Source organism: Gastrolobium bilobum, unplaced genomic scaffold, assembly GCF_033153095.1.
Source record: "Gastrolobium bilobum isolate Gb01-03AN ecotype WA unplaced genomic scaffold, APGP_CSIRO_Gbil_v1 utg755, whole genome shotgun sequence".
In the NCBI taxonomy this organism is placed as follows: domain Eukaryota; kingdom Viridiplantae; phylum Streptophyta; class Magnoliopsida; order Fabales; family Fabaceae; genus Gastrolobium; species Gastrolobium bilobum.
Window position 1 is genome coordinate 73,883 of NW_026897541.1, and position 19,004 is coordinate 92,886.

Genomic DNA, 19,004 nt, shown 5'->3' on the forward strand with positions numbered 1-19,004 from the left:
TTACATAACACCGAGTATAGATATCACATCCTCCCACACCCTAAAAATAAGACGGGAAGGAAACATGAACACGTGTAACCTTAAATCCAAATTCATGCAATTCTAAACTTGAAAGAACAGTTTCCACCAAAATGATCAAGCATCCTCTCCGGTAGCTTTAAAAGGCTGAGGAAATCTTCCATGTTATTTCTATTTGCACAGATTTCCGACTCACAACCCAGAAAAGAAAACTACCTTTGTTTCAATTGCATTAAACTATCAGTTCCTCTTCCCTTGAAGCAACCTAAAATAAAGCACTCCAAACACCTCCATCCCCTTCACCACACTTTGAGTGGACAAATTTAATCTTCTCTACTGACTTGCAGATTCCACTGCAGCTCCAATCAAAGGATGCATCACATATGTTACCTGCTTGAGCCTTCCACTCACAGTCTACAGAAACATTAGGCGAAATGAGAACCACATTCAAAAGAGAAAAGAAAAGAAAAAGGTGGGGGGAGGGGGGATGAGAAACTCAGTTGAACTAAAAATATAAATTATATAGCAGAAGCTTTAAAAGACAAAACATCAGGCAAAAATTCCGTACTAGTGTTAATTTGTAAAAGTATCTCCACGCTGAAACACATCCGTAAAGATTGACGAGAGTAGAGCAGTCAAACACGTAGGGTTGACTGACGTGACCAGTCCCGCCACATACATCGACGTGATCAGCAGCCACATAGGATCCAATTCAAGTGTCTGCATGAATCCCGCCATTTGGTCTGACTCATTTGAGTCCCGCCATATCAATTGGCGAGACTATTGCAATAAATCAATACCCATTGAAAAGAAGGGCGATCATGATATATTTATCAATTCCAACTCTCACCCACTTTTTTCAAGTCTGTCTTCAAACAAATTAAAAAAAAAGAAAAAAGAAAAAGAGTAATCCATGCAACAACTCTGAAAAACAATTTAACACGCCAGAGACCAAACCAAACCAAACAAAATTATAAAAAAAATTGGTACTTACCCAAAGGTGGCTTTCTGTTATTGGACGAGGATCGCCAATGACCCTCACCTTGTTTTTTTCTCCAATTAGCCATGCCCCAGATGAAAAAGGGTAAGACCCAGAAGAAGAAATTTGAAAACTTTGCTTGCAAGCAGTGCAGAGCCACAAAAGAAGAAATTTTTTTCCAAACTTTGGCGGATTCCAGGAATTTCCTCAACAGAAAGAGAGAGAGAGAGAGACAGACAGACAGACAGGTGTATATTATTGTACAGGGACACAAAGATACAAACAAAAAAACGATGGTGTGAAAAAGTAAGAAGAAGAAGAGAATGAAATTAAGGAGTTTAAAGAAGTAGCATGATGATGATGATGTCCTCAGTATTACTATTGCATAGTCTCGCCAATTGATATGGCGGGACTCAAATGAGTCAGACCAAATGGCGGGATTCATGCAGACACGTGAGTTGGATCCTACGTGGCTGCTGATCACGTCGATGTATGTGGCGGAACTGGTCACGTCAGTCAACCCTACGTGTTTGACTGCTCTACTCTCGTCAATCTTTACGGATGTGTTTCAGCGTGGAAATACTTTTGCAAATTAACACTAGTACGGAATTTTTGCCCAAAACATCATGTTGTCCTTTTTAAAACTTTTCAAAATGTCGAGAGCCCTATAAGAAGAAAGTTTGATGGGAACTCATCCAGTGACACCAAAATGCATGATAAATCTGACAGCCAAAGAGATAGGTAGACAATGTTGGCAAAAAAATTTATTTATTGTAATTTAATTAAATAATTACGTAAATATGACAGTGTGGGAAATATTTACGCATCTATTGCACACTGTGACGCCCCACTGGGTCGTCTCATGAGGGGAAGATGCCCAAATGGGGCGTCTCTCATGAGGTGGTGACACGTGTCACTTGTTTTTCAAAAAAAAAAAAATTAATTTAATCATAAAACTTCTAAAGGCCATAACTTTTGACTCGAATATCCAAATCAGGTAATTCTTTTTTTGATTCCACATAACTTTTCGAGATCTACGCAATGACATCTCATTTGATATATTTTATTTCTCACCAACATAATTTAAATTTAAATCAGGTAATCCTTCTTCCTTAGATATTTAGAATATTTATTTAATTATTTTCTTTATTAATACAGATTTTTCAAATTGATTTTTGAGTTTAAATCACAAATCAAATCTTTATTTTGTTTCCCTTATTAATAATAATTGTTACTTTTAATTTAATTCACAAACCAAATTTTTTTATAATAAAAAAAAAATTTAATTTAAATCACACATCAAATCTTAATTTATTTTTTGTATTAAATCAAGAATGCAGAACTCAGAGGCTTCTGAGTTTAAAAATGTGACACGTGTCAACACTTGTCAAAACCTAACACCTCACCAATCACGTCTAAATTGGGTTTCAATCAAGAGGAAATCACGCCTAATTTAAGTAATTTTATTTTTGAAAAATATTCATAAGCCATCATTAATTTCAGACCACGAATAATAACCCAGAAGCTTATAGCATTAATCATTAATTTTAAAAATAATATTCTTCTTCCTTAGAAATTTAGAATATTTATTTAATCATTTTCTTTATTTCTACAGATTTTTCAAATTGATTTTTTAGTTTAAATCACAAATCAAATCTTTATTTTGCTTTCCTTATTAATAATAATTTTTTTATTTTGAATTTAAATCACAAACCAAAATTTTGTTATAATAAAAAAAATTATTATAAAAAAAATTTAAATCACAAATCAAAATTTTTATTTATTTTTTTATATTAAATCACAAATCATGAACTCAGAGGCTTCTGGGTTTAACCGTTCTTATAATACAATTCTTGCAAATTAAAATTGTGTTTGTGAGAAATAAAATATGTCTAATGAGATGTCATTGCGTAGATCTCGAAAAGTTATGTGGAATCAAAAAAAAATTACCTGATTTGGATACTCGAGTCAAAAGTTATGGCCTTTAGAAATTTTATGATTAAATTAATTTTTTTTTGGAAAAACAAGTGACACGTGTCACCACCTCATGAGAGACGCCCCATTTGGGCGTCTTCCTCTTCACGAGAGACGCTCCAGTGGGGCGTCACAGTGTGCAATAGATGTGTAAATATTTCTCAAACTGTGATATTTGCGTAATTATTTAATTAAATTACAATAAATAAATTTTTTTGCCAGAGAATGTTTACTAGTTACTTATTTTCAGATGCCATACCTGGAGGAGTCCCACGGCACATACTACGGTCATCAATATGCTCAACTTCCAGACAAATGAACCATGCGCCGAGTGAGACATCTTCATTAGCATATTTGTGCAATATTGGCCTGCAGTCACAATTAGGAACCCCGTGAAATTTGTCTTGCAAGACATTATATTCCATGCCAAACGTACATAAGATTCTGCTAAAGAGTTCCTATCTTGGAAACATTTTTAACTGAATGTACAAAAATGCTTCTGACTAAAATTTGTATTTTTTAAAGAGTATTTTGCTTTAAAAAAATGACAACACAATCATTCTGCACAGTGAAAAATCTAGTTGGGTGCTTAATTTCACATTCAAAAATGTTTCTTCATATATATAAAGAAGAAAAGTCACTATAGTTGGCCAGAGATAAAAAAAAATAGCTAATTAATATTGAATGGAAAACAATATCCATACTGATTGATGGAAATGTAAGTGGCCAGGGGGCGTTTGGTCCAGGAGATATTTTTTTTTACCGGGGGAAAAATATATACGGGAATATGGTGGGTATAAAAATTCACCTGGAATGTTAAAAAAAAGTGTTTGGTAGACAAAAATATTACCGGAAATATTAATTAATTTTACCGAAGATGTGTTTGGTTGATGACAAAATATTGCTGGGAAAAAAGATAGTGTTTACGAAACTACCCTTGTGATTGCACAAGAGTAAAAAAATAAAAAATCATCAGTGCCCAATGAATGTAAAATGGAGGGTAATTTAGACCGAAAATATGTAAAATAGATTCCAACGCCGCAGGGAAAAACAAATACCACATCCAAAAATGGATTCTGAAATCTCGTTCGCTAGTGTTAAATGAATTCCAAGGAAAAAAAAATCCCCAGACATTTTTCTTGTTTTCCTTCTATCAAACATGAGAATAAAAACTTCTCACGTCCACTTTCCAAGGCATCCTAAATATTACCATATACCAAACAGCTCCTTAGAGATTGCATATATCTGCCCAGTTGCATGTCGGAAGTATTTACCAAACTTCCAAAACTCAGGTTCACGATACTTTGTTGAATAAACATTAAATGTGGAGTTATGTGTCAGTTTAATTTTTAATGGGTTTAATTCAGCAGTCAGTTTAGTTTTTAATGGGTTTAATTCAGCAAACGTTAAATGTCAGTTTTATGTTTTTAAGTTTCTGAAGTTATGTGAGTTTATTGTGGTGTTAAGTGTCTTTATTGTAGAGTTACAAGTTTTGTAATTTAAAAATCTATTGTTTGAATGTAAAAGTTACGACTTCTACCTTAGTAAAACTTCTTTGTTTTTACTCTTCTCCTAACAAATTGGTATCAGAGCTAATGGAGAGTATGATCGGTAATGTGCCGCTACCCCGACTTACGAAGGCGAACTACGAGAATTGGAGCATCCAAATGAAAGCTCTTCTCGGGTCTCAAGACTTGGGAGGTCGTCCAAGAAGGTTTCGAAGAACCGGCAACTACCGCAGGGTATACGGCGGCTCAAAACAAGGCGTTGAAAGAGACGCGATCGAAAGATAAGGCAGCTTTGTACATGTTGTTCCGAGCTGTTGACGAGTCAGGCTTTGAGAAGATTGCGAGTGCGACAACTTCAAAAGAAGCGTGGGACATTTTGGCAAAGGTGTACAAAGGAGCAGATCGAGTTAAACAAGTCCGCCTTCAAACTCTTCGCGGCGAGTTGGAAGGCATGAAGATGAAGGAGTTGGAAGGTGTCTCTGACTACATCACGCGTGTTCAAACCGTGGTGAACCAACTCAACCGAAACGGAGAAGCATTAACCGATGCGCGAGTTGTGGAGAAGATTTTGAGGTCATTAACCGACAACTTCGAGAATGTCGTATGTGCCATAGAAGAGTCAAAGGACCCAGCAACGCTCACGGTCGACGAGCTCGCTGGTTCTCTCGAGGCACACGAACAACGCAAGAAGAAGAAGGAGGAGGAGACACTCGAGCAAGCACTTCAAACCAAGGCAGCAATCAAAGATGAAAAGGCACTCTATTCTCAAAACTTTAGAGGTAGAGGGCGTGCCCGTGGAGGTCGAGGAAATGGTCGCGGTGGTAGAGGTCGCGGTCAAGAAGGGTATTATGAGGAGAAGAGGCAATCAAACCAACAGAATTGGCGTGGAAGAGGACGCGGTCGTGGGAGAGGTGGTCGGTCAAATTATTCCAACATCGAGTGCTACAAGTGTGGCAAATATGGTCACTATGCAAAGGATTGTAACTCTGATAAGTGTTACAATTGTGGCCAGGTGGGGCATTTCGCGAAAGAATGTCGATTCGAGAAAAAGGTGGAAGAGACAACCAACCTAGCCACGGAAGATGAGGCGAAAGAAGGTCTTCTCATGATGACACACAATGAAGGCAACACCGACAATGACACGGTGTGGTACCTCGACACGGGTGCAAGCAACCATATGTGCGGGCACGAGCACCTATTCAGAGAGATGCGAAAGGTGGAAACTGGACATGTGTCGTTTGGAGATGCGTCGAAGGTTGAGGTCAAAGGCCAAGGTATGATTTTTTACTTACAAAAGAATGGCTTAATTGGATCAATCCAAGATGTGTATTACGTACCAGACCTCAAGAGCAACATCTTGAGTATGGGGAAACTCATGGAGAAAGGTTATTCGGTACTTATGCAAGGCCGGATTTTACACTTGAAAGATAAGCAAGGGTGTTCGGTCGCTCGAATTGAAATGGAGAGAAATCGCATGTACAAGCTGAATTTGAAAAGCGTGCGAGAAAAATGTTTGCAGGTAGACGTAGAAGACAAGGCGTCGCTGTGGCATCTCCGTTTTGGTCACCTACATCATGGTGGTCTAAACGAGTTAGCAAAGAAGAACATGGTGCACGGGCTACCAGACATGGACTATGAGGGAAAGTTTTGTGAAGAGTGTGTGCTCGGCAAGCATGCGAGAACTTCGTTTCAAAAGAAGGCAGAATATCGGGCTAAGCAACCTCTTGAGTTGATTCATACTGACATATGTGGACCAATCACCCCTGAATCTTTTAGCGGTAAGAGGTATTTTATTTCCTTTATTGATGATTTCTCACGAAAAACTTGGGTTTATTTTTTGAAAGAAAAATCCGAGGCGTTCGAGGTGTTCAAAAAGTTCAAAGTGATGGTGGAAAAGACAACCGGTAGACACATCAAATCCATACGAACTGATAGAGGTGGAGAGTATACTTCAACAGTTTTCATGGAGTATTGTGAGGAGCAAGGCATAAGGCGGTTTCTAACCGCACCGTACTCTCCGCAACAAAACGGTGTGGCCGAGAGGAAGAACAGGACCATTCTTGACATGGTTCGGTCAATGCTCAAGAGCAAGAAGATGCCGAAGGAATTTTGGGCGGAAGTTGTGCAATGTGCCATCTATGTGCAAAATCGGTGTCCACATGCGAAGTTGGATGATCAAACCCTGCAAGAGGCATGGAGCGGACAAAAACCGACAGTCTGTCATCTCAAAGTATTCGGTAGTGTGGCCTATGCACACGTGCCGGATCAGCGAAGAACGAAGCTTGAAGACAAAAGCAAAAGGTATATTTTTATTGGGTATGATGAGAAAACAAAAGCATACAAGTTACTCGACCCGATAAGCAAGAAGGTTGTGGTGAGTCGTGATGTTCGAGTTAATGAAGCAAGCGGTTGGGATTGGAATAACTCAACGGAGGTTATCATTGAAGTTGGAGAATCATCAATTGTTACACCAACAACCATACCGATAAATTCTGAAACTACTGATGATGAAGATGAACTGCGACAACCCAGAATGAGAAGTTTGCAAGATTTGTATGATTCGACAAATGAGGTACACCTTGTATGTCTTTTGTCGGATTCTGAGAATATAAGCTTTGAAGAGGCAATGCGAGACAAGAAGTAGCAAACTGCCATGGACGAGGAGATTAAAGCAATTGAACGCAACAACACATGGGAGTTAGCGGAATTGCCGAAAGGAAGTCAGCCCATTGGTGTGAAGTGGGTGTTCAAGAGAAAGATGAATGTTCAAGGTGAGATAGAACGGTACAAGGCACGACTTGTTGCAAAGGGATACAAGCAAAAGGCGGGAATCGACTATGACGAGGTGTTTGCTCCCGTTGTTAGAATGGAGACAATCCGATTGCTCATTTCTCAAGCGGCTCAATTCAAATGGCCGATATTTCAAATGGATGTCAAGTCGGCATTCTTGAATGGTGTGCTCGAAGAAGAAGTCTACATCGAACAACCACCTGGGTACATGAAAATCGGAGAAGAAAAGAAGGTGCTGAAATTGAAGAAGGCACTTTACGGGTTAAAGCAAGCACCGCGGGCATGGAATACTCGTATTGATACATACTTCAAGGAGAACGGGTTCGAGCAATGTCCCTACGAACATGCCCTTTATGTGAAGAAGAGTGGAGGTAATTTGTTATTTGTTTCTCTTTATGTTGATGACCTTATTTTTATGGGGAACAATGATGAGATGATACAAGAGTTTAAGAGCACAATGACACGGGAATTCGAGATGACAGATCTGGGTTTGATGAAGTTCTTCCTTGGTCTGGATGTAAGACAAGGAGAGACAGGTATTTTTGTGTCACAGGAGGTATATGCAAAGGAAATCTTGAAGAAGTACAAGATGGCAGATTGCAACCCAGTTTCAACACCAATGGAACCAGGTGCAAAACTCTCGAAGTTCGATGGAGGAGAACGAGTCGACGCGAGCAAATATCGAAGTTTGGTGGGAAGCCTTCGCTATCTCACATGCACAAGGCCAGACCTTTTGTAAAGTGTTGGCATTGTAAGTCGATTCATGGAAGAGCCATTTTATTCACATTGGAAGGCGTTGAAGCGAATCCTACGGTATATCCAAGGAACAGTGTCACTCGGGTTATTTTATTCAAATTCAGAAGATTACAAGTTAATTGGGTACTCCGACAGCAATTGGTGTGGAGACTTAGACGATCGAAAAAGCACTTCAGGATATGTGTTCTTTATGGGTGACACGGCATTTACTTGGCTTTCAAAGAAGCAACCAATCGTGACGCTCTCAACATGCGAAGCTGAATATGTGGCAGTGTCTCAGTGTGTATGTCATGCAATATGGCTCAGAAATTTGTTGGGCAAGTTGGAGCAACAACAACTCAGTGCGACTGTGATACGAGTTGATAATAAATCGGCAATTGAGTTGGCAAAGAACCCAGTCAATCATGAGAGAAGCAAGCACATCGACGTTCGGTTTCACTTCATCCGAGATCATGTGAAGGAAGGAAGTGTAGAATTAGTACACGTGGAAAGTCGGGACCAGGTCGCGGATATCTTCAAGAAATTGATCGGCATGAAGGATGGCAGAAGCATTTAAGTTTACGGGGGAGTTTTGTTGAATAAACATTAAATGTGGAGTTATGTGTCAGTTTAATTTTTAATGGGTTTAATTCAGCAGTCAGTTTAGTTTTTAATGGTTTAATTCAGCAAACGTTAAATGTCAGTTTTATGTTTTTAAGTTTCTGAAGTTATGTGAGTTTATTGTGGTGTTAAGTGTCTTTATTGTAGAGTTACAAGTTTTATAATTTAAAAATCTATTGTTTGAATGTAAAAGTTACGACTTCTACCTTAGTTAAACTTCTTTGTTTTTACTCTTCTCCTAACATACTTTTCGTGTCACTATTCATCAAGGAGGAGATATTGTATTTTGGGAGGAGTTTTGCTTAGAGATGGCTCCCTAGACCTTGTACAAGCTATTGGAGGTAATAAAACCCTATTTCCATGATACTATTTTGATGATTTGAGCCATGAAAAATTATGAGCATGTGTAGGTGGAAAATAGGCTAGCTTAAAATGTGAAGTGATGATGAATGGTGTATGTTTTGGAGATAGGAATAGGAAAATAAGCATTTGTATGTTAAAAAAATTGGAAAAAAATCCCATGTATCCTTCCCCTATGCCTCGGCCTTGTGAGGGTAATTAGGGAGTGATGTACAAAATTTTGTTCTATGTATTGAGAAGATTTAATATGTGGGATTGGGTATAAATTTGATGAATTAGTAAGAATGTTAAAGTGGGAAAAATCCTATAGTGTGATACACCATTTTCGGCCTTGTGGGTCTTTGAGGGGCTTGATATTCCAAAATTAAATTGGAACTTGGTGGATATATATTGATGTATGTGTAGTTGTTAAATTAAGTGAAGAAGTGAAATGAAAAAGAAAAGAAAAACCTTGGTTTCTCCCCTTGGATTTCGGCCTTTGAAGTAGGTTTAGGGATAGTTTTGTTACATTTTATTTTAATAAAAAGAATAGTTTTCCAAGGTATGAAATGGATGAGTTAAAGAATGGTAATGACTTAAAAATTGTTGAAAGAAATATTAGTTCCCTTTATGTGTACCCACAGCCTTATAGAGAAAATAATGGCTTGAAATAGGTTGGAAATTCTCTTGTGAGTACTTAGTTAATTTAGGGAACATTAACAATAATAAAATGGTCTTGACTTGTGTACTGGCATATGATTGGAAAAAATGTAAAGAAACGAAAATAAGCGAGAAAATGTATGCCTTATGAAAATCTAGGCATGATGGCATTTTATTGATTTGTATTTTGGATTCTTTCTCTAGGTGTACCTAGGGACTGAAAAGGATCGGAATCTCTTGAAGATATATAAGTAACTTGTGTCACAAGTAAGAGGATTGAAAAAGCTTCAAGAGGTAAGCTCTATGTTTAAGGAGTCTTTTCCTACTTGAGTTCTCCACCATGGTTAGTGAACTATGGATGGACTATATGACTATTGTTTTGATACTTTGTATAGATGCATTCATATAGAGCTATTTGATAACATGATATGACTTGTTCTGATATGATTTCTATATTGATGTGTGGTACACTGATGTCTTCTTGGGGTTTCCCTGAGATTGACAATGTACACCTCTGACATGTTCTGGTTCCGCTTGGGGTCCTCCCTTGGGAACACGTGCGTTGATTTCTGCTTGGGGTCCTCCCTTGGGAATGATGGCGCACGCCTCTGATACGAAGGGATATATGTTTTGTTCTGTTATAATATCTGTTATATATGCATTTGTATACTCTGTATCTAACTTTCATGCAGGAGTGAGCCAGGGGTGTGGAGAAATTTCTATAAACCTGGAGCTTATTGAGATTTGTAATCTCACCCCTCTTTGGGGACATGTTTTTAGGTGCCCAGATTCCCGGTGAAGCCTCACTAGGCAGGGACGCGACCCGTGGTTGAGGCGTTGGGACAGATCAGTTTTTGAGTAGCTGTAGGCTGCTAACCTTTTGGAGTGCATTTATGTTATTTCATATTTTCGCATTTGATGGATCATGATGTTGGATCATTTGCTTTGTATATGGCCTATATATGTCTTGTACATGTCTTTCAGTTTGATGCATGTACATTTGTTTATTCAGGCATATTGATATGACCATGTAGTATTCAGTTATGTTTTGTATTGGATTGCATGCTATTAGATTAGTGGCACGAAGCCAAGTTCTGCATGCGCCCATGGATGGGTATCTGAGTTTATTTGCATGACTGGTACTTCTGGATATATATATTGTCTAAACTGTCTATCAGGAACTCTTGAGAGTGGGACTGGAAAATCCCCAGTTGTCCGATTTACATAGGTTACTCTGTCCGATTTTCGTTTACGCAGAATAAGAATTTAAAAAGAAAAAGTTAGCTCTTATTTTCGTAAGATAAGTCTTCTGCTGTTTCTGTTTATATCATATGCATGTTAATTGAACCGGCTCGAGACGGGGATGTTACACTACACTCCCAATGCATTCTACAACCTTAAAGGGGGAATAAAAATAAAGACTCAGCTTCTGGGAAGATCTATGGTGTACTGATAGCTGACAGTATGGCTCCAGACGTAAGAGCACTTGATCTCCCATTTGAAAGGTAAGATCTTTACGCTTACGATCTGCTTGATTCTTCATTAAAGTCTGTGCTTTTTTTAAGCTTTGTTTCAATGATGTAAGGATCTTGGAGCGCTGGGAAAGATCTAAGTCCACTGCCTCTATGGAGGTGGTTACCAAAGTGTATTCCAACAAGCATGTGGGGACCGACCGTATGTGGCCTAAAAGGGAGATGTTCTAAAAGATTGATTGTGAGTTGTGTTGTAATGAAATTCTACCCAGCTCAGAAAACGATGCGAAGCAGCTGGATTGTCATGGACAAAGCATCTCAGGTACTATTCTAAACTGCGATTCACCCTCTCGGTTTGTCCGTCCGACTGAGGATGGTAAGCCAAGCTAAAATGAAGAGTGGTCCCTTGTAGTTGGAATAAAGTTTTCCTAAGCTTATTAGTAAAAATTGGGTCTCTATCGGAAATAATTGATTTCGATGGGCCATGCAATTTACCCACAGTATCCCAAAAAACTTGAGCCACTCTGCAAAGTGCACTCCCTTGGTAAGTCTATCAACCACTACAAGAATGTATGTAAATCCCCTGAGTGGGGCAAATGTGTAATGAAATCCATGGACAATTCCGACCAATTGGCGTCGGGAATGGAAAGGGGGCGGATATGCAATTTCAAGTGAGTAAACAGAATTCTATACGGAAAGCCGTATAGAATTATATGGAAAGTCGTATTCGATGAAAGTCGTATGTACAACTTGGAAGGAGATTTTTCATATCTTTCGAAATCCACCATACGGAGTCAAAAGGCCAAAATAAATGATCTTTTAGCCCCTTAAGTTAAAAAAACAAATTATCCCTTGAGTACTCCGTGTCACGGTTTTAATCCTAGAAAAATATGATTTTTCATGTGATGTTAATCTTCTATTGGTTCTACTAAAAATGAGTCCATGACACCCAAGGTTCCACGCTTGTCTTTTCTTGATCAATTTTTACATAAAAATACACCTATACGTCAGCAACATATTTGCAGCCAAATTCTTATGATTTGCTAGCCCAGGGTTTTAACACCATTCTCCTATTCTTCCCATTTACTAACTAAATAAACAGGGAGTCAAAGTGTCTTCTCAATATGTGAAGCCAAAGAAATAAAACTGTGGTGAAGAAGGAAACAATTTCAAAAATTATTTACATAAAAAAGACAGACACCTGGCATAAGCAACATTTATATAGTACAGGTATTTATTTGTTGCGACCGACTATGTGTAAGGCTATAAAAATCAGCGAGAAATCCAGCATGCTAAGTTGGAAATCCATTTTGTTGGAAAGTGAGTCTGTGCAGTGTAAGAGTGAACAGAACTGTAGAGCGAAAGAGATGGAATTGGAGAGAGAAAAAGAGCGGAAGTTGTAGTCGATTAAAAACTGGGTACGAAAACGCTGTAAACACTACGAGCGCTAGAAAAATTATAAGAGAGCAAAAGATAATATATTCATAACCCTAAACAAGCATCTCAGATGGTCTGAAAGTTTAACAAAGTTAAAAAACAAGTTTACACATAATTTTGCTTTAAAGCCTATCGCATTTCTCAGCTAACCGAAACTTAACAAGCAAGAACCTATACATTATGAGCTGCCCCCTCACCTGTTTTATAATCCAGAAGTTCTATGTTATGCTCCATTCTATCCATAAGCTGATGATATTTCTCTCTTTTTTTCGTAAATTTCTTTAGATACTTCTCACGACGTTTACTGCATTCTCCGATTTCTTCTTCAATCGTCCTCAGGTCTGACTTCTTTCCTTTGATCTGTGACAAGATTTCTCCGGTTTCTGGAGTGAGAACCATCGGATTCACGCAACGAAAACATATGGAAGGATTCCTAAAACCAGAACAAGTTCGGTGGGTTATGTTTATACCCAAATAACTTATCCTAATACAAATCAAAAACATAAAAATGCTAAACTGTCTTTTTAACATTCTTTTTAACACTGTAAAATCTCGATAGCCCCATAAATATCATGTGCCCACACCCTGTTAATAGGGCCAAGATTGTACCCAATAATAAAGAGGTATTGAAAATAAAGCATTGAAAAGTTTGTTCATAGCATTTTTCCAACCACATTATGCCTCAACTACTAGAAACCTCCACGCATTTTAACTGTAAATTAATTCCCTTTTTCTCCCCTGTACCCTATCAAAGAAGTCAAAAACCCATAAATACATTTGGTTATACGATAAGGTAGAGAACAGCAGGCAAAAAGCTGAAAGCTAACAATTCTTCTAACTTGCAAATTTTAACATAAGATTTTCATCTTTCAACGAAAAAATATTATATCATTACTGAAATTCTCATCCATCTCTTCAACTGATTGCTTAATAGGCAACCTGCTAATAGTCCATTTTCATGTTCTGTGAGACTGAGAAGCAACAAACCCGAGTTATATCAATTAGCTCCACCAGAGAAGAACGAAATTATCCAATACCTATTTCGAGCCTCAAAAAATCATGTAGCGGTAATGGACAAAAGGACGGGGCCCACTGACAGAGGCAATATTCAAGTGATATTTGTTGAGCTCAAAGATTTTCCTTGCAGTTGGAAAAACGATTTTACAAATTATCTACAATCTGGTCCATATTCGTACAACTTGTCCAGCTTTTACTCCCAATGACCAAAGATGTAATATTTATGACATTGGCACGGCTAATTATGCAAATTTATATTGATGGGTTCAGAGACAGCATTTCAAAGAGCTCTACGCAAAAATAAGAGCAAAAGAAACCAGATGCACAAGAGAAAATTTATCACACAAAAAAACTGGATGAAATGCATAACTTCGGAGAATATTCATCACACCAACACGCACATATATATATAGAGTGAAAGAGAGAGAGAGATACCCATAACCAAGAGAGAGAACTCCATTTTCTCTTAAAATACCACCATCTAAAGAAACAGCACCATCCTCTATACATGCACGAGCAGCAACCATACTCTCCCTTGTTTTGTAAACATGGAGCTTTTTGAAAAGGCTAAACAGCACCGTCTCCCGAAGCCCATGGCCTAAAGTTGTCCTTGTCTGCATGTGATCGATGTCCAGGTCAACCATATTAACTGCATAACCAATAAAACCTGCTGGAGTTTTCCCATTTGACAAGCAAGGACATGGCAAACACAACTTTCTCTGAAAGTCTATTCCTCGCAAACACCCAGGGTATGGCCTGTCAAACCAATGCATATACATGTTCTTTAAAAAATAACAAACAAAAAAGCTCCACGACATAAGGCCTTGACCTATAGTTTTTTTTAATTATAAAATATTATATAAAGAGGGGAGGAGTGACCGTGTTCCAATCTGGAAACAGCCTCTTCGCAAATATTATATAAAGAGCAAACCCGATGCACAAGACTGTTTTCCATACTCATCCTGTTATAAAATACTCTTATAAAATATAATAATATATAAATGAAAATTACAGTCATGACTGTTAAACTCTGTGTTACCTTATATCTTCAAAGCATATAACACGGTAACGCTTGCTTATAGATTTTCCAAGAGCAGCTGCTTCAGCATGTAAAGCATACCCACAATCAATTTCTCCATTTTGTGTATACTTCTCAAGAGATTGTGCAGCATCAAAGGATCTACAAATAACAGCCAGCATATTATCTTCACCAAGATACTCTGTTAATATCCTGCAGATAAGTTAACATAAACACATTTAGAAGTAAAATAGATTTAAAAACGTTTTATTCTTTATCAATACATTGAAATGGAAGAATTTTCATTTTTTTTTCCGGAGGGGAGAGGTAGGGGAGTGAAACATTACTCGACCTGCTAAGCTCAGGACTCTGAACGGTTCCAAGGAGGGCAACGATGCCTATAATATCTTCCATGAAATAGTTCTGTGGGTTTTGGTGCATAGAAAGTGCACTCAAGACACCAGCTGCTGAGTTTTCCATACTTCCAATTTTTGTAGTCAATTCGTCTTTGGTAGAGAAAGAGTCCAGATCACCCAATTGATAGGGTTGAACCTTCTCTGTGCAATTAAGACAAGACACAAACTATCGACAACGTCATATCTATTGTGTTAACAGAAGAAAACAAGCATAATAAATACACAAGTAGATCTACAGATATAACTCACAGGACAAAAAGACGTTAAATGCAAAAAAGTCTTATTCGGTGAATATGATCTTTAAGTCTTAATTATTTCCTGTCTTATCTTGATCTGATAACTGTTAAAAATAATACAACATAATAGTTATAATGACCCTAACTGGTAAATCTTAGTTAGAGATTTAATTTAAGGATTTAAATGTCATAATTAGATTCAGTGAGCGATTTCGAGTATTTTGACTGTAATCATGACTATGTTATGAACAGTGTGTTCTGCCGGAGAATTTACAGTTTTGTGAATTAACCGGTAGAGCTTAAATGAGCAAAATAATTTTAGGAACATAATTTGATAATTCTGACGACAAATATGAGTTCAGAACGAAAAATTGTATAGTCTGGCACTTTCCGTGAAAATCTTGTGAATAGTGTTTCTACCGGGTATTTTGTACTGCTGTTTAAGCAACCGGTAGAGCCCAGAAACAAATAATTGATGAAATAAGAATAAGAAAGTCCAATATATGCCAAGCAAGTCAATATAGGCCCAAGAAAATGATAAGTTTATAAGTTTAAGTTTCATAAGTAAATGAAGTACAATTAGTGATTCACAGTGCATTTCGTCAAAAACGGTGCAAAAATCATACTGTGAATTATGAATATTGTTTTGTAAGAATTAAAAAGTAATATAAATGATTTTAGAAAAATAAAAATGTTTGTAGCATTGAGTTAGTTCCGGGTCAGTTTAAGTGAAAATACGCGAAAGAAAAACATCTGTTAAAAAGTCACATGTGGCTATAAAGCTTTGTCATTCAAGTGAATCACTATTCACACAACTAAAACTCCTTTCTCTCTCTTGCAAGCCGTGGAGTTCATCATGGAAGAGGGGGGGGGTTTAGGGCTTTATTTCTTTTTTTGATTTCTTCTTGAATATGCCACCAAATCCAATGACCCACCACATGAAATTGATTGGAAACCACTCAATGAATCCATTCCACCTATCCATTTGAGCTATAGTTGAGTGTGTGAAGAGTTATTCCTCCTCTCATTTTCGAGTTACTATTCATTGGAGGAGAAAAAGTGAGTTTTTGATGAGCTTGGCTTGGAGGTTGCTTTCTAGGCTTTGGGAAGTTGATTAGTGCTAAGAAACCTTTGTTTCCATGATGTTATTTTGATGGTTTGTGCCATAGAAATTGTGAGCATGTGTTGGTGTGAAATAAATTAGTTTAAAATTTGAATTGATGATGGATTGATGATGTGTTGGATATAGGAATGTGGAATAAGCATATGAACATGTATAAAAAATTTGGAAAAAAATCCCATGGTGACATACCCTAGATTTCGGCCTTGATAGGGTAATTAGGGGTGATGCACAAAGATTTATTGTATGTATTGGGAAGGTTTAATGTGCTTGAATAAGAGGAAATTTGATGAGTTAGTAAGAATGTTAAATTTGAAAGAAAATCCTTTGAAACATACCCTTGATGTTTCGGCCTTGAAGGATTTAAAGAGCTTGAGATTCCCAAAAATTAAATTGGAACTTGGTATATATATATATATATATATATTTATGTACGTGTAGTTGTTACATTAAGTGAGGAAAATGTATTGTAAAAGAGAAGGATCCTTGGAAATTCCCTTAAAGGATTCGACATATAGGGTGTTTAGGGAAAGATGTTGTCATATTTTATTTTAATAAAATATGTGTGTTTCAAAGTATGAAAATGATAAGTCATGAAGTGAAATGGTTTGAAAAGAAATCATGGAAAATTATATTGATTTCCTAATTTTAGGCCCACGGTCCTTTAAAGTAAAATGCTATGATTTATGTTGGAAATTCGTAAGGGAATGGATGATTAAATTAAAGAACACCAACGGTTATAAAGAGGTCTAGACTTGTGTATTGGCATAGGATTGACAAAAATGCAAAGAAATGAAAAGAAGCGATAAAATGTGTGCCTTATGTGAAAGCTAGGCATGATGGCATTTTATTAATTGGTATTTGTGGATTCTTGCTCTAGGTGTATCTAGGGACTAAAAAGGAATCAGAATCTCTTGAAGATATATAAGTAACTTGTGCAACTTGTATTGGTAAAGCTTCAAGAGGTAAGCTCTATGTTTAAGGAGTCTTTTCCTGCTTGAGTGCTCCACCATGGTTAGTGAACTATGGTTGGACTGTATGACTGTTATTTAGATGCTTTGTATAGATGCATTCATATAGAGTTATTTGATAACATGATATGTTTTGCTCTGATATGACTTCTGTAATATGATTTCTGTAACAATCTCTGGCTATTGATTGTATAGTACCCGGACGTCCGCTTTGGGGTCCTCCCTCGGGACTGATGGTGTACGCCTCTGTTATGTCTGGTTCCGCTTTGGGGTCCTCCCTCGGGAACACGTGCGTTGATTTCCGCTTGGGGTCCTCCCTTGGGAATGACGGCGCACGCCTCTGACATGATATGGATATATGCTCTGTTATGTTATGATATCTGCTACATGTTGTATTTGTATACTCTGTATCTGACTTTCGTGCAGGAGTGAGCCAGGGGTATGGAGAATTCTCTATAAACCTGGAGCTTATGGAGATTTGTAATCTCACCCCTCGTTGGGGACATATTTTCAGGTGCCCCGATTCCCGGTGAGTCCTCACTAGGCAGGGACACGACACGTGGCTGAGGCAGTTGACAGATCGGATTTTGAGTGGCTGTAGGCTACTACCTTTTTGGAGTGTTTGATGTCTTTTAGTATTTCCGCATTTGATGGATCATGATATGGATCCTTTATTTTGTATGTGGCCTGTATATGTTTTGTACATGTCTGTCACTTTGATGCATGTACATTTGGGTATTCAGGAACGTTATATGATGATGTATTATTCAGTTTATGATTTCTTATTGGATTGCATGCTGATTAGGATAGTGGCACGGAGCCATATTTTGCATGCGCCCATGGATGGGTATCTGATTATATTTGCATGATTGGTACTTCTGGATTAATATGCTGTATAAATTGTTTATCAGGAAACGCTTCTGAGTGGGATTGGAAAATCCCCAGTTGTCCGATTTATAGAGGAAACTCTGCCCGATTTTCGTTTACGCCGAGTAAGAATTAAGTTAGAAAAAGAAAAAGTTAGCTCATATTTTCGTAAGTTAAGTCTTCCGTTGTTTCTGTTTATATCATGTGTATGTTAATGGGATGTTACAATAGTAATATAACTAAATACATTTATTTTTTGCTACTAGCTAATCTAAGCACATATCTCACATTATAAAATTTAAAAACTAGAAAGTTGTATGCATGTGTGTTTATAAGACAGGGAGAGAATGAGAACCTAGCAGCTGCAGCATCTCTTGGTCAGTTTCAGCCTTTAGCTCATTCAAATTATTAAGATGACTTTCTATTTTATGAATTTTCTCCCCAAGTCTGAGGATGCCTTCAAGTTTCTACAAAGAAGCACATCAAGACGAACTCAAGTTGTGACAAAAGATGACATTTATTGAAATAGACATTACTAAATCATAAACCATTAATTTGCTGAAACCAAAAGAAATTACTATGCCAAATAAATACAAAATCACTTGACTTTCAGCCTTCATAATTTCTTGTGAGGAGGCATGTTAGAGAGACATAAAACCAATCTTGGCTATCACCTAATTTTCAGCATATTTAGTTAATCTATGACACCACTATTAAACAAGTTCACCGTTATCATGAGTTTTGAAACATAACTAAACACAAATATCCTTCCACGCTCACATCCAAACCATTTATATCGAGAGAAAAAACGAACAAAACAGAATTC

General features: G+C 37.4%; 1 pseudogene; it reads right to left on the reverse strand.

Annotated features, from left to right (window-relative positions):
- Positions 1-230: 230 nt before the first annotated feature.
- LOC133307875 (beta-1,3-galactosyltransferase 7-like) lies at positions 231-4,291 on the reverse strand (annotated as a pseudogene).
- Between the last annotated feature and the right edge of the window lie 14,713 nt (positions 4,292-19,004).